The sequence below is a fragment of the Camelus bactrianus genome, chromosome 4, assembly GCF_048773025.1.
Source record: "Camelus bactrianus isolate YW-2024 breed Bactrian camel chromosome 4, ASM4877302v1, whole genome shotgun sequence".
Taxonomy (NCBI): Eukaryota; Metazoa; Chordata; class Mammalia; order Artiodactyla; family Camelidae; genus Camelus; species Camelus bactrianus.
This window is the reverse complement of record NC_133542.1, coordinates 1,139,034-1,152,053: the sequence shown is the minus strand read 5'-3', so window position 1 is coordinate 1,152,053 and position 13,020 is coordinate 1,139,034. Positions and strand designations below refer to the sequence as shown.

General features: G+C 51.3%; 1 long non-coding RNA gene across 1 annotated transcript; it reads left to right on the top strand.

The window, feature by feature from the left end:
- Positions 1-290: 290 nt before the first annotated feature.
- LOC141577347 (uncharacterized) lies at positions 291-12,344 on the top strand. The gene is made up of 5 exons (XR_012506219.1): positions 291-420; positions 8,761-8,847; positions 9,195-9,345; positions 10,397-10,520; positions 12,244-12,344. It is a non-coding gene; the product is annotated as an uncharacterized LOC141577347 (long non-coding RNA).
- Positions 12,345-13,020: the final 676 nt, after the last annotated feature.

Sequence of the window (13,020 nt, the reverse complement as noted above, 5' to 3'; positions counted from 1 at the left end):
ACCGGCCCGCGCAGAGCGCGGCGCATGTAGCCATGGCAACGCCGCGGGGCCCTCCTCTAGCGCTTGCGTCTGTGTCCTCCCGAGGCTAGACGTGAGAGGGCAGAAATTGCGGAGCCAATGGGAGCCAGGGCTCGGCCAGGACGGGGGCTGGGGGGAGGCTTATGGGGCAGCTGGGCGGGGCCGGGGCGGGCGGTGCCGAGCAGACGTCCTCACCTGCAGCTGGCGCCGGCCGGATGCTGGGGCGGTGCTGCCACCAGTGGGCGGGGCTGCGGGGCGGTGGGGCAGCGGGGCGGGGGCACCCTCACCTGTCCGTGTGTGTGGCTCAGCCTGGGCTCCGCGGCCTCCCCTTGCACCGGACGTGGACCCAGGCTGCCGTTGGGCAAGATAGAGGACTGAGCCAAGGCACAAACGGCTGGCCAGGTAGGGCACCTGAAGTGCAGATCCTCCAGGCCCGCTGCCGGCCTTGAATTCACGCTGCTGGGCAGTTTCCAAGGAGACGGGATCTGTCCTAAGAGGGGAGATAGGGCAGGGGTGCCAGATGCCGGGTTAGGTGCAGTCTTACAGGCTAGCCACGGTGAGAGTGTTCAGAAAAGCCCCTGTGTTGGCGGGGCTAGGAATTTGGGGTATGGGGTGGGGATTGTGTGTGCCATGCTCTGTGGTCTCCCCAAGAACTCTCACCCCCAAGCAAGGGACCCTGCTCCCTCCACCATTCACTGCACCCCCTGCCTTCCCCAGCACCACTACCCCTGCCCCCGGAGTGTCCCATGACCTCTCCCCACACCGGGCACCGTCCCTGTTACAGGTACTGAGGTCCTGGTGGTTCCAGCCCGAGGGTGGGGGCTGTATCTGACCAGTTAGGATGCCTGGAGCTTTGTATGAAACCTCAGAGCATAATGCAGACGTGCACAGAGGCCCCTCAAACAGGATTCCCTGCATGGCCCTCCCACCACGGACCCACAGCGCAGCTGCCACATCAGGCCAAGCCTGCTGGAAGACCGCTGGTCCCTCTCATCCTGTTCCTGATCAAGAGTGCACCGGCCACACTGCTGGGTATTTAGGGGGCCTTAGAAGAGCAGCTGGTATTTTCATGGGCAAATATTTGCTCTTTTGGGAAGATTTCAGTGCAAAGGGATGTAGGATATGCTTTTTCTGTTGCCCTGAAACTGGTGACTAGGATGCAAACTTAAGTCAAAACAGGTTTTAGAGAGAGCTGCAAAATATCTAACCCAAAGATCACTGTTCCCCAGCAAAGGCAACACCACCTGGCCGGTGGGGTCCTGGTCCCTCATTCTGGAGGTTGGGGTTTGCACCCTCCAGCTGGGACAGAGCCCGAAACAGCTCTGAACACGCTCCAACAGGCTTTCCCAGCAAAAACGGCCTTTATTTTGAATCTGGGTGAAGGAACCAGCTGAGACATCTGAGTAAATCTTCCTGGGTGTAACCAGGCCTTTTATGCTGAATGAAAGAGCGGCTCTCCACATGCTAACTTCTTAGAACTGAATGTGTGTCAAAACCTTCATGCATGTAGCATGTTGGGAACAGCGTTTCATTGTGAGGGGAACTATAAAACTTACATGTGTATGGGGAAGCCCTCACTCCAACCGGCTTTTCCTGCGCACACTGCCTTTATTTCGAAATTGGCTGTTGCTGAGAAATCTTGGTAAGCTTTCCTAGGTGTAACCATGCCCATTATGCTGGACGAAAGAGCGGCTCTACACTTGTTCACATCTCAGAAATGAATGTGTGTTGAAGCCGTCATTCATGTAGCGTGTTGGGAACAGTTTCGTGGTGAGAAGAACTATGTAAATTACATGTCTATGATGAAGCAATTGCTCGAAATGGGTATTCCAGCGCATACTGCCTTTATTTCAAAACTGGCTTCTCAGAAGACCTGTGGTCTCCACTGCAGGTCTGTCTCCAAGCTCTGGGCCAGCATGGTGACTCTGCTCCCCCTGTCTATTCTGGGAGGCCTAGGGGTCCTCCATGGCCCTTCCACCATTGTTTCTTTTGGAAACACCCCACAGATGAAATGGGCCTGAGAACAGGAGAGCTGGATGCCAGCAGCCACTGCCCAGTTTGTGGCTCCTAGGAGGGGCATCTCCTCTCTGTGGGCTCTGATCTCCCCTACCCTCTCCCCTACCCCCACCCCTCTCCTCCTGCATTTCCCGATTGATCCCTGGATAATGGTCCATACCAGGAATGACCTGGGAGAGGTTTTATGAGTCCTTAAGGGAAAAAAAAAGAAATCTTTAAACAAATTACTGAAAGTAACTTCCAGCTTTCCCGGGAAAGCCCTCTTTCCAATGTTTAAGGCTAGTTGACAGGGTGTCAAATTGCCTAACCACTCACATCTGAGCAACTGCTAACTCTTTCCAGTTCCCCGCAGCATCCACCTCTGGCAGCTTGGCCACAAGAGGGCAAGAAAGCTCTTTCCCCATGCCAGCTCCAGCGTGGCTTTGGAGGCAGTGGAGGCTGAGAGAAAGGGCCCCGCCCTGAAGTTTGGGGGCCTCCAGCCACAGCCAGAGGAGCAGGAGTTTTCAGAGTGCCCCAGGAGGGAAACCAGGCAAGGCTGCCTGGCCCAAGTCTTCCCTGCCCAGAGAGCCCCATGAACTGCTTTGGGCCCCACTCCCCATTTGGGCCCCCTGCAAAAAGGTACCACGGGATCCACACCTGAGAAGGCAGAAGGATGGCCCTTTGGCCTGGGGTCCCAGCAGGTGTGTCCTGTGATACCTGTGGCCACATATCTTCCTTGTCTCTCCAGGTCAGTGAAGGGTCTGTGCTGGGCACCTTGGTGCTCAGGAACATGGGAACAACTCTAAACTCAGAAGGACAGAGAGACTCTGCCTGGAAGCAAGGATTCCAGGGAGACGCCTTGCCCAGAACTGGGGAACTGTGTGCTGAGTAGACTCCTGGAGGCAATGTGGGGCTGTGGGGTCCTCATCAGAGAAGGGAGCAGGTGTGCTTTCCGGGGGTGGAGCCCTGCTTTGTCCAGTCATGTCCTTGTGTAAGACTCATTTACAAACACCTTCCAGTCCACCTAGGGGTGGCCTCAGAGTTGGGGGTAGAGGAGGAGAGTGAAGGGTGCAGACTTAGGGCCCCCTGACCCACCCAGGGAGCCAAGGGTCAGTGGGAACATCGTGGGAGTCTAGTGCAGGGGTGGAGGACGAGAACTAAGAACATGCCAAGTCATGCAATAAAGTGACCTGTGATCACGAGACACAGGTGGCTGTACACCAAAGGAGGGAGATAGAAATTTAGACCCAAGCTCTGAGAACCTTGAGAGGGGCTGGAGGGTCCCAGGAGCCCTGAGGAACAGCTCTTCTAGGGGCACAGATATCCCAATAAACACATTTCTCATGGATGCTTTTTGGGGTGCAGAGTGAGTTACCAGGATCCTAAAACTAGTATGGAATCCCACCCCCTTGTTCATCACGATTCCTGGCAATAAATTGCTGTCATTTGTTCCTGGACATGCACAGGGGAGGTGACTGCTGTGGTGGTCACTGCAGGACTAGAATCTTCTGGTGTGGGCTCTGTGACCACAGAAACCCAGGGGGATTTCTTAACGGGAGCACCTGGAGTCCATGCCTTCAAGGACCACCCTCATGGGATGGCCAATGATCCCGTGGTACCCAGGTCACCAAGTGACGAATTTGTGAGGTTGCCTGGGGTAACCTGGGGACATGTAGGTTTCTGTGGTCAGCACGTGGGCCCAGCACTGCGGGATGGTCTGCACAAAGAGGGGCCTGCCCTCCTGATGATGGCTTCTAACACCTGCAGGGAAACTGCTCCCTGGGCGCCTGGAGGTCCATATTGAGAGCGTCCTGCCAGCCATGAGAGATCACCTTCCCCTGATGCAGAGGCAGACCTCTCCCCCTTGAGGCCCAGTGGACACCTGGCTCAGGTCCCAACTGTGTGCCCTGGACACACAGAGCCCCAGATCTCTGGCACAGACTGGGGTGTGGTTGTGTCGGGGCAGAAAAGGCCCAGGTAAGGGGCTCATTCAGGGACAGAGGCCACTCTGCAGGGATACTGGACCTGGCAGCAATACACTGCTTCAGAACTTACCTGGGCTGGGTTTCCAAGCTGTGGGATGGAAGGGCCTCTCCTTCCTGCGGTGCAGTGGGGGGAACTAGATCCATCGTCAATATCAGCCCTGAAAATGGAGGCTGCACTACATCCATTCCTGGAAAGAAAAATCAGGCCCCTCCAGTCCAGGTGACTCAGAAAGTCATTCAGCAATGTTCGGGGCCCCCAGTTTAGGCTTTGAATTAGAGCTGAGCGGCTCAGGAGGCCAGATCCCTGTCCGTGGCTCCAGGAGTAGGCTTTCTGCTTGGGGACAGGATCCTCACAAACACCTGTGTCTTTGTGGGACTTTCCCCTCTGACCAGCTGGGAGGCAGGGTGCAGTTGTGGGAAATGGTGTTTCCATGAGCAGAGGGCCACCAAGTGGTGGGGGCACAGGAGACTGTGAGAATGAGTCCCGCAAAATTTCTGGAATCAAAAAACTGGCAAATGTGAAAAAGTGCATAATTTGTTTTATCGAACAGGCTGCTTATGTACGTTTGGAGGGCCAGGTTCAAAGACTCTGCATCCATCCAGGACAATAGCATCAAGAGAAGAACAGACAGAGCAGAAGGAGATCTGGGGTTTCCCCCAGGAATGAGGTGGAACAGGGATTTCTGCAGATTTGCAAGGCGTCCCCTACCACTGAGCATGGGGTTACAACCCCACGTGACTACCGTCGTGTTTGGCTTGGGCTCTGGATCTGGCCTGCTCATTTATTCTTCCAGCTGAGTTCCAGAAACTCAGAGGGTGGACTTTGAGGGGCTGCGTTTGGAACCTAGTGAGGAGCTGGATGGTCCTTTATATTGAGTCCCTTCAGCCTAATCACCGTAGCTGAATCCCAACACCCCCCAGGCACCCAGGGTGGCTGTGGAGGGAGAGAAAGCCTGGCAGGCGACCTAGGGGTCCCACTGCTCTGTCCCTCCCTTGTCTTCATTCCCTTTCACCCCAGAAGGTGTGATTGTCTCGTGTCATGGTGGCCGCCGTAGTGTCCCTCCCAGCAATCTCTCTTCTCCATCAGGTGGGGTTCCCAACCCCACTCAGCCTTCTCTCTGCATGGATGCTGAAGGACCAGGACCACCTGAATTTCTGAGCTTGAGCAGTAAGGTGGAAAAAAAGAAACCAATGGAAACAAAGAAACAAGTTATTGTGGCAAAACTGCCCACCACAGAGAAGCTGCCCTGAGTGGAAGGGAGGGTGTGGGCATGCCCATTTGTTTCCTGTCTCCCAGTGCTCTTAGCTTTCTTATTGCAGACCTGCATGGTTACAACAAAATGATCTGCAAAACTGAAAATATTTACTCTCTCGCTTTTACAGAAAAGGCTGGTCAGCCTCTGGTCCGGTACCAGGCAAGTGATTGGAGTCCCTTTCCAGTTTGGAAACATCTGGGCAGGCCCAGGTTTGCAAAAGTCTTTAAGAGTAGTTACGGAGTTTTGCTTCTAAAATTCTTTACGGCTGTATATACTTCTGAGATGCGGTTGTGCTGTGTAATTCTGAGCCGGGATTTTCTCAAACTGTTTCTCACTTCTTATACCAGACATTCCTAAATTCCAAGGGGAACTGTATATTAAGGAAGCCATGGAATTTAGGAAAAGGATACAGATCTCATTTCCTTTTAAGCATCAGTGTACCTCCATCATGGCAGTATTGGTTATGAGTTATTGATAGGGGAATTAAATAGTAACCAGATTAATAGAAAATAGGGGATTTTAGGTACACAGGTTCATCTTTTCAACATTTTTTGTAATATTTGCAGTTTAAGATGGCCATTCCTGAGAAACAGGTAGCCTCTTAGAATGAAATAGCATTTCCTCTGAACCATACTTAATTTTTATTTCGTAGACAGCAGGAAGGGTAATCACACATCACACATTTGGGGACGTCAAAGAGAAAATGTAACTTTCTGGGAGCGCACTCCCCCATCTCCCCCTGCTCTTTTCACTGTCCCATTCTCCCTGGAAGGCTCTTTCTTATCTTCTTCTCATGGCTCCAGTAACTCTTTCTTCCTCCTCATCCCTCAGCTGATAAGGTTACTTTTCTACTTTGAACAAGCAAACAAGCCAACAGAAGAGAAGTTTCACAAGCAACTCCCAGCACATCCGCTCACCTAGTGTTGTCTGTGACCTCACTCTCGGTGCCCCACCTCTTATTACAGATAACATCGAAAGCCAATTCCTCGAAAAGTCCCCAGGGCCCCATCCCTCCCATCTTCTCTGGGTTGTCACTCCCAAAACCATCCTCTCTTTCACTACCTCATCTATTTTGTTCTCCTGCTAGTTGGCTCCCATCAGTATATAAACGTCCATCTTCTTAAAAGAAACAAACAGCACTCCTTGACCCTAATTCACCCCCACCAATTGCCACCCTGTGTCTTTGCAGCAAATATTTAAGGAGTTGTTTAAACTCACTGTCTGCATCTTCTCTTGAGCCATCCCCTTTTACACCCACTCTGGCTCTTCCCCTGATCCCTCGCTCTATGGAAACTGCTCTGTCAAGGCCATCAGTGACCACACGTTGCTAAATATAGTGGTCAATTTTCAGTCCTCATCATGAGTAGACCCTCGGCAGCATTTGACCCAGCTCTTCCATCCCTCCTCCCCCGTGTTCCTGCTTCACTTAAACTCCAGCCCATCGCTCAGTCTGTTTTCTGCTTTTGGTCTACTGGCTGGTCCTTTGCCAATGTCTCCTCTTTTTCCCAAACATACACTGTGGGTGTGCCCCAGGGTTGGCTCCTGGGCCTCTCATCTCTCTCTCTGCTATTCCTTTGGTGGAAGCAACCCAGCCTTGGAAAGTGGCATGCCATCAATTTCTCGATTTCTCCAAAACTCCCTGATTTGCCCTTTCCATCTGGACCTTTATCCCTGAGACTCACATTCTTTTTCTTTCATTAATCTTGCTTTCACATTCATACATATGTTCTACTATGTAATTACTTTTCCAAATTTTGTATCAGTAAATATATATATCATGTAAAATGCTCAAATCTGTATTATTTCCACTAAGATGCTTATTCTAACTTAGAACCTTTCTGCATTTCTGTATTTATGTGGAAAAAGCGAATAGCATTTCTACAAGCCTCATAGTTAAACAGTGTGTTTGTTTGGGGCTATTATGTAACATGAAATAATGATACATTAACATAGTCCTTTTTCATTTATTTTTATGTAACACCAAGATGAGGTTTTTTCACTGAACACTGGTTTTATTGAAATTTTACCTACGTTATGGACAGTCAGTTTATGTGAAAGCCCTCATTTCTCCCCTTTCTGATATATTTTCCATTTGGCTATATATAACATATACCTTGGCATGAAACAAACTTCCCAAATCATTCACATAATACAATTAATACATTTAAATTATATTTTTTAAATGTTAAAAAGAAAAAGAAAACAGACTCCTCTACCTATTAGGCATTTCTGTGGCAATATGTAATACACACCTTAACCATGACATTGAAGAACTGAGCTGATACCAGCCCCTTTCCACCTGCTCAGCCCCACCTTGTCCCATCCCTTGTGGATGGAGAGGACATCCCTCCCATTGTCCAGGTCCAGATGTTGGAACAATGTTCTTTCTGTCTTTCTCTTACACACACAGACAGCAAATCCAGCTTGTTAGAAAATTCTGGGTATTCTGTCTTCATTAACCACCTGCTCCCTGCTCCCCGCCCTCCTAAGAGCCACCTTCAGCCCTTCCTGGACACCAATAGCCTCCTGTTTCCATCTTTGCTTTCCTACAATCTCTCATCCACACAGAGTCAGAGGGAGCCTGCAAAACATACATTGATGGGGTGGGTTTAGTTCAGTGGTAGGGCGCATGCTTAGCATGCAAGAGATCCTGGGTTCAAAAATGATTATAAATCAATAAAAAATGTTAAAAAAAAAAAAGAGATCCTGGGTTCAATCCCCAGCACCTTCATTAAAATAAATAAATTACCTCCCACAAATAAACACAAACACAAAAGCTTAAGTTGGACTATATCACCCCTCCCCTCAAAACTCACTAAACGGGTCATCATTTCATTAGGAGCCAAAGTCATCACAAAGGCCTCAGGACCCGGCGTGCTCTGCCTCTCTGCCCACACTCTCCCCCTCACTCAGGGGGCCTCTGACTCCGGCTCTTCCTTCTTCCTCCGGATCTATTCTGCTTCAAGTTCATTACTCCGTGAGATCTGCCAGGATTGCCTTATTCCCTCCTGCCTGCCTCCCACCCCACCGCCATCACCGGAGTTTGCTCATATCACTCTTTTTTTTTTTTTTAATTTTTCCAAGCTCTTACTACCCCCAACATGCTGCCTGTTTCCTCTACTAAAACTCTGAGCCCCCAGTGATGGGGAGTCATGTCTATTTTGTTGACTGATAAAGCCCGAGAACCTTGTGAATTGGTCTAGTTAGGAGATTCCCGTACGTAGTAGGAGCTTATACACATTTGCTGAATGACTGTAGATGCCCTGGTCCAATCCGATGGAGCACTTCTGTGTCCTGCTCAAAGAATAACTGTCCTTTCCACCTGAGAGGGGGTGACAACTTCCTTGGTGATCAAAGGCAACATCTTTTTGCTTTATGCTGTTAACCTTAGGCGGGGAGACTGGGGGATCTTCATATATATTTTTAAATTTGGTTCACTCTGCAGTTTGTCTTTGGTCTCTGTATAATTTTGAAAAACTCTTTATGAGTGATCATTCTTCCATCAGATTGAACAGGGTCCAGGGGGAAGGACCAAGCCTGTCCCATCGGCCATCCTATGTGTCATGTCCTGGGACCCAGTGGATGCTCAGCACGTAAGTGAACAGACTGGAGTGAGTGAAGAAATGGGAGCATCTCCTTATTGTGGTGGCTGCTCTCTGTCAGATGCCTTGAGATTTGAGGAAGGGTTTACAAGTGCGGAGAGGGGAGATCAGGTCCTCTGTGCTCTTCCTGAGTGCCCTGGCTTTACCCATTCCCCCAGCCCACTCTGGGCAGCCAAGTTGAGGAGCTGGGCCACCGGAGGTTGTGCTGATCAATAATCCACCTTCACCCCAAGTCCGGGGGGTAGGGACCCCTGGTTGTAGTCTCTGGAGTCAGGTCCTTGGAGGAATTCCTCACTGAACTATGTTTTGGACCTTTTATTTTTCTCTATAACCTCCAGCTGAAGAAGATTGTCTTAGACACATGGAAGCTGAGGACGCCTACTGTCCCCTCGGAACCCAGGTGGGGCTGGGAGTCTGCTGTTTGTATAGCCGGTGGGCTCGTGTTGCTTTGGGCATCCCTGTGTCTGAATTCCTGCAGTACACTCGGTGGTAAGGAAGGGGTGCCTGGCAGGGAGGGAAGTGGGTCGGGAGACTGCACAGCTGGGGAGATGTTAACCTGGGGTGTGCAGGAGCCTGCTGATGCATGGCATCTCGGTTCAGGGAACTCTTCACGCTCAGAGGGGTTCCCACTCCCGCAGGGGCCATTTGATCAGGGTGCTGGGCTGTCAGGGGACCGCAGGGGTCCCAGTGAGGATTACAGTGCCTTCAGGCAATGGGAAATGAGGGGTCCAGCGGCACTTGAATTAACTGTGCACCCAAACCCAGCCCCCACCTCTTTCAGCCTTTATCCTTATCTGCAAAACTGGAATTTTATTAACCATCCCGCGGGGTCGTTGATGGGCTAGGACAGACTAGACAGTCAAGAGCTGGAATTCCTCTGTCCCCTGATTGTTTTCCTTCTTTCTGACTATTTGCTCTCACAAGCTCAGTCTCTCTGTCTCTCTCTCTTTCACTTCTAACTTTCTCTCATGCTCTGGTTTCATTTGACTTCCAACCACCGCCCCTCGCCAATCCCCAGATGAGTGAACTTGATTTCTGTGTGTCAGTTCCAAATTCCCAGGAAAGATGCTCTGTCTCCCTCTGGATCTGTTGTCCAACCCATCAGTTGTGGCCAGATGAGGGAGTCCCTCTGGGACCAGTGGAGGGTCTCCGCCCAGCCCCCCAGCCACCACTTTGGGAGCACATATCTCTCCAAGGAGGAGGTACTGGCTGTGACCTTGTGTCAGTCAGTATGAATTTATGTCTCCTCTTGCCCCTCCTTCATCCTCCTAAACAAAGATGAAAATTAAACACTCCCGGGATTTGTGTCATGGAACACGCAGAGTGGGGGCTAAGGGGGCTGGAATCTCTGCTGCATTTAAGGGACTACAGTGAATCCCCAATGAGAGCCTGCAAAGGGAACACCACCACCCCCACCTGGCACTTATGGTGCTGAGTCTGAGTGATGTTGAGCTAGGCTTCTGACCACAGCTCAGGGGTCTGGTCTGACCAGTTAGCCTTTGAAACCAACCAGCTTTGGATTCCTCAATCCCTCCCTGAGGTTTTACCTGAACCACCAGCTTCTGCATCTCTGAAGACAGATGATGAGGACCCTTCACGTAAGCCGTTCGCACAGCCCTGTGCAGGCCTTTGTGCTGCACGGTCTGCCCGGCGAGATAACTGAGGTTGGTATTTTACTGATGTTAGAAATAGTCTGGTTTCCCTATGTACTGTTTCACTGAACAAGCAACAGAAGCCACCTCTCGCTGATAAAAGCAAAAAGGGACTTAATGAGAAGATGCTGGGAGGGTGTATGGATTGGCCAGGACCGGAGCCAACCCAGGAGCTGTAGGAGGTGTTAGGGAGCCCCAGGCACCAGGCCGGGCTGGGTGCTACCGGGCCCCCTGCCACCCCAGAAGGGACCCCTCTCCACCCGACCCTCCACCTCACTCACTGCAGGTTCATATCCCGGCAGGGCCAGGTCACACTGAAGCCACCAGCACACACCTCAATGGGGGAGTTGACACCGTCTCAGCTGAGGGCGTGCCCGGTGTGGGGAGAGGCCCAGTTAGAAGAAGGCGGTTCCCCTACTATTCCGAGTTAAGGTGCAAGTCAGTGCCCATCACTCAGGAGAGCCAGGCTGGACGGACCTCATTGCGGTGACTAGGCCGTCTGAGTTCACTTAATACTTTCTATGTTTGAAGGCCCTGGAGGGAGAAAAAGTGAAGTTTCTAGAACTTATTTTGTGTTTCCCATGTACCAGGTGCGGTAAGCAAGCCACTTCAGACAAGACCCAGAGCAACCACGTTAATAGGCCACGGAGCAAGTAGTGCAGTCAGGCCTCTGTGGACCCGAAACCCGTGTCCCCATCAGCTCAGTAGTTACCAGTGGAAACTGGGGGGATTTATGGGACTGTGTGCTCCTGTAGGGGCTGGGATGTGTGTGTTTAAATCCACATCTTCAGAAACTCGGCTAGAACCACAGAAACTTATTGCACGGAGGCAGAGGAGGGGAGGATTCCAGCCTTTGTTCCAGCTCGTGTGGAGCTCAGAAATTTCTCCTTCTGTCCTGAAAACAACACCAGAGCTGAGGGAGCTGCAATCCCACTGTACTTCTTAGATCCCAGAAAAATGAGGGGAAAATCTGCTCCCAACACAGAGAGGCAGCCAGGCAGGCTTGGCGAGTCACAGCTCCCAGGGCAGAACCCGCTTTTGTAACAACCCCCAGGGCAGGCAGATTTAACAGGTCCCTGAGGCCAGTGGAAATCTCAGCGTGGGGAAGTCCGAGTGTGACAACTCCAGGGGGCCAGTCAGAGGGGCCCCCTGCTCTTTTTCATGCATTTTACCTCCAGGACCGTGTCCTGTTCTCAGAATGAAGGCCTCAGAGGATAACTCCTCATGCTTCCTGCCTGGAAAGGAGAAAATAACTCTATTGAAATATACCCAAAACATTCTGTTTCATTTGGGGAAGTTGTTTTTTGTTTGTTTGTTTTTTTAATGAGAAATTATTTTACCAGAGCCTAACCAACCTGGGAGAAGGGAAATCCCTTCTGTCTCACCCAAATTGGGGTGGGGGGAAAGAGACACACTTGTGGAGGTCACAGCTCAGGGCATAGGCTCAATGAGAACTAATCACAGGACTACAGATGCCCTGCTCTGTCCTGCTCCCCCAACACCTTACCTCCATGTCAGTAGGGCCCCTGTGTAATAACAGGAATAAAACTAAAAGAAGTAAATGTCTCAGGAGTGTCAAGGGAAAACCCAAAGACAGTGGGGAGATGAAAACAAGGACACACAGGCTGTTTTAGCCTCTCATACCAATAGCTGTAGCAAACTACACACAGCCCATCCCAGTAGATAAACAGAAAACCTCACAGAAGAAATTATTTATTTTGGTTCTCTTACCCAGTGCATTCCATGGTGCATCCTCGCCTAGAATTGAGTGGAAGCAAGTCCATCTCAGAAGGGACATAACTGAAGAGGGATGGCTTTCCAGACTCTGATGGGCAGCGAGAGCTGCAGCCTGGGTGAGAGCATGGTGAGGGGTGGGGTAGGGGGTGGGCTGCCTTCTTCCCCAAATAAGGAAACTTCCTGAGGCCAGCACAGGAGGGAGGGCCATGGGGTGGAAGCAGCCAGACTTCTTCCTGAGAACTGATGGGATGCCTCAAAGGGACCATTCAGGTACCAAAACTGGGCCGTGAGTGTGGGAGCCAGTCGGTCTGACTCAGAGCCCAGGACTGAGGTGGGCGTACAGCAGGCCGGTCTTACTTGGCTGGATCCATTTCACTTCTCCGAAGCCCTGTGTAAAACATGAAGCGTGGACGGCCTGTTGAGCACAGCTCTGCCCTCAAGACCTGTTTCAACTCCTCTCTTCCCGGAAAACAGCATCTCTGAGCCCGCCCTTGGTGACCTCAGAGAGATCACCCTAGTGGCCCAGGCTAGTGACCGGGAACATGTACCTTCCTGCAGCCAACCCCAGACGTCCACTGATGCATCATATACTGGCAAAGATGTGAGTTCCTGTGCATTGGTCTAACAGCAGAGACTCTGCCACAGGCCCAAGAGGTGGTGTGTGGGACATGCAGAGGTGCAGGAGTGTAGGAAGTGCAAAAGTGTAACTGGTGACAGGGGTGCAGGGGCTGTGGAGGGCGCAGGCAGTTCAGGGGATGCGGGGGTGCAGGGGTGC